Raw genomic sequence first — 3,707 nt, forward strand, 5'->3', positions numbered from 1 at the left:
TAGATGTTCTTTCAGTTCTATTCACTGTGACAACTTTGTCCAGCAGAAAAGGTAAAGAGAAAAAGAAGGATACAATTTCTCTTTAAGGACACATTCCAGGAATCTTACAGAATAATTCAATTTATAACACACTGTCCATCAATTAGTCACATGCAGCGGAGGAAGCTAAGAAATCTAATGTTTATATGAGGTTGTCATAGGACAGGGTAATAGTATGAAAACATTATAAGTAAGGAAGAAGAGAGAATTGATATGAGGAGCAATCATCAGTTTTTGTCTCAGAGCACCATCTTAAGAATAACTTATAAGAAACAGGAAAAGATCAATTTGCATCTCCTTAGGGGAGAATTATAATACTCACTGGGGCCCAAAATAATCATTGCTCATATACAGGCATATTAATTACAAGATCTCTCTCTTCTCCACCTGGACAGATGGCTAGGGAGCCTGAGGCAGAGGACCAAAGCCTGAAAAGTGGTCTTAGGGCACCACTAAATGTGTTCTGAGGAAAGGAGAAAATGTGGGATCCATCTGTCATATTATAGAAAGATACATCTCCAGCCTCATAATCCAGAAATATCCCCACACTATGGGGTATTTCTCTTACAGTAAGACAAGCTTCTGGGGAGGTGAGGGCCCAGTACTCCCTATTATAGAGCCTGATGGCCCAGAAACCATTCTGTGGGGACACTGTGACCCTCCCCTTCCTTGTTACATTATTCTGACAAACTCCCAGGTCCCAAGAAGATGCATCCTCAACCTTAACCTCCCAGAAGGATCTCCCAGAGCTGATGTGCAGCTGACCCAACACACAGGGGAGGGAGTCAAATCTCTGGGTGGAGCTGGGTAGATCTTGATGCCTTTCTTGCCAGGTCACTCGCCTCCTGTTTTCAGACAGGAGGAGGGAAGGATGGGCAGTGGCTGCATCCAGGGTCACATTTTCTGCAGACAAACGGACTATTATTTTTCTGGGAAGGATCAAGTAGGCCTGGGCCAGAGGGTCCCCCATTCTGTGAGGGTTTCTCTTGCCCTAGGTATATCTAACTCACCTCCACCCATCTTTTCCTGAGACTACCCCATAAGGAGCAGGATAGCTCCTGCATCATCATAGACTTACCAGCCTGGAACTCTTCTTTCCTCCAATCTACAAGAAACAAGTGTACATGAGAACACACCCTCTAAAACATAGCTGCCTTTCTTACCAGAATACTATGAATATAAATTCCCTAGGATTAATTCAGGAATAACAGCAACCAAAAGAAATACTCTTTCATATCCTTAAATATCTATTTGCCTTTTGCTAAATTGTGTTTGACTTGAAGATCTGACACATCCCTATGTTCTCTTTATATAATGTTCCCTCGGGATAAATATCATTTAAGTATCTAAGATGTTGAGAGGAAATAGGGAATATGGTGAATCTGATCAAATAACTTACTTTTTGCTTTAGTTTTCTCAGATTTTTAGCAGACAACCACTCTATCTATGCTCAACCTATGCTCAAAAACAATGAAACTACTAACATTTAATATCTCCAACACACTATTATTTATTAAAATATTGAGTAATCTCCTGAGTTCATGGAATGAATGCTTTAGAGTTGCTTTGCTTTTTAGTACATTGTTTTGCACAAAGTAGGTATTGATTTAAAATATCTTTGATAATAGGATTTTCTTCATCAGAGTTCATATCACTCACCAGCATATAATAGTGCCTTCCTCCAGTCTGGAAAAAAAGAGAAAAAAAAAAAAAAAAGGAAAAGGAAACATTTTACCTGTTTTCTCTCAATGTCTTTTCCATTTCTCCATCTTTGTCCCATTTCTTCTGAAACTCTTGGATTTCCTCTCTTAATTCTGTATTGTTTTCATATTCCCTTTTCTTCAAATATCATAATAAAAAAGATCACGAGTAGCATAGGTACAAATATAGAAGCAAGACAAAGAGGAGCAGGAAAGAAAACATAAAATCAAGACAAGGATGGAAGAGAGGAAGAAGAAATGCTGAAATCATTTGAGGTTTGCACTTCTGAGAGAATTTACTAAAACTCTTTAAATTTAGAAAGCTGATGCTACAAATGCTTCTTTGCCAACCAAAGACTTTTTTTTTTTTTGGTATTTCTGCATACTGTCTTACAACCTTAGGGCAGGCAGGATCCAAGAGATGGAAGAATGGAGCTTTGTGAGAGAAAAGTGGTAAGCATTACTCACCAGACTTGTATTGAGCCTTCCTCCTAGCTGAGAGAAAATACACAAACACCCATGTATGAGACAGATTTTCTTAACCTCATAAGGAAGATATAATTAAAAACACATTTGCCAATGTTTGTATCTGCATGTTGGCCAAGTAAAGCTCATTTCAAAAGTAATAAAAGGAATCTCTAAAGTCCGTTCCATGTAAAAACTTTACTACAATTTGCAGAATACAATCTCTCTACAATACAATGTAGAACATGAAGATTTAAATAATTCTTCTTATGTGATACTACAAATAGCATAGGAATATCTTAGAAGACAGCCTTCAACTTTAGAGATATATTATCAATGAAGTTTGAGTGAAAAAAAATGAACGTGTAAAAGACCATGAAGTAAGAGCAAACTATTGAATTAATAAGTAAATGTATTCAAGTAAAAATAAAAGAGTAATAACTGTGGTTGGAAAGAGACAGTAATCAAGCAAAGAATGCAAAAATACTTACATACCTTGGATCACTGGAAATATGGTCAAGAGAAGGAAACTTTCATGCATCAAGGTTACACTTGACATCACTAATATGCAAAGTGTGTAAAAGGCCACCAAATATAGGAACTTCTCTCACTTGGCCACTTTGGAATCTGAGCACATCCATTAAGAACTGAAGCAATATTATGTACAAAACAATGGGCACTTTGTCTCAGAAGACATGTTGGAGAACTCAATTTAAATGGCAGCTTTCAATTAAATAGAGGAAACCACTTCTTTACCTAATCCCCTCACCTCACCCAGCTTATAATGAAATTATGGCAATCATCTGGAAGATAGAAGCCTAAGAATAAATCAAAGGAATGAAAAGGAACAAATAAAAAATATTCCTAGGAAATACATTGGTAAAAAGAATGCCAGAAAAAAGTTACAAATTTCCTGCTGAAGTCCTTCTGAAAAGTAAAAAGGAAAAAACTCATGTAAATGTAAGCAAAGGTCAAGGAAAACCAACACAGAAAATGAAAATGAGTTGAAAATTTTCAGTGCACAGAATATTGGTAAGATAAATGGAATCAGAAAAAATAAACAAAACCCAAGAAATAGAAAGTAAAAAAACAGCAATTAAGTACATTTTTATCTTAGAAAAGTGAGACCAGGGTATGGATTTTTAACAATTGACTGAATAAAAGAATGGTGAAGATGTGGAAAGAGGTAACTAGAATTTCATCCTATATATTTGTCTTATAGACAGTTTAAAGGATATAAGAAATTCAAGATTTAGAACAAAATATATATTTAATAACATAATTTTCTAAGAGATGTTATCTTATTAGTAGCTTAATGAAATAGATTATTAATTTTGAAAAAATTTCTGACTATGTCAGACAAAATAAGATACCCTTGGTGAAGACATTATTTGTATAATTAGTGATAAACATATGTATAGGAAGAAAAAAGATGACAGAGGAGTAGGGGACCTTTTTTCAGCTGGTCCCCTGAATCGAGCTGGATATCTATCAGATCATCCT

The 3,707-nt window shown here is 35.7% G+C and overlaps 1 pseudogene; it reads right to left on the reverse strand.

The window, feature by feature from the left end:
• Nucleotides 1-376: 376 nt before the first annotated feature.
• LOC148107337 (butyrophilin subfamily 1 member A1 pseudogene) lies at nt 377-1,009 on the reverse strand (annotated as a pseudogene).
• Between the last annotated feature and the right edge of the window lie 2,698 nt (nt 1,010-3,707).

The sequence above is a fragment of the Ursus americanus genome, chromosome 32 (assembly GCF_024610735.1).
Source record: "Ursus americanus isolate L20-20 chromosome 32, mUrsAme1.1.p, whole genome shotgun sequence".
Lineage (NCBI taxonomy): Eukaryota > Metazoa > Chordata > Mammalia > Carnivora > Ursidae > Ursus > Ursus americanus.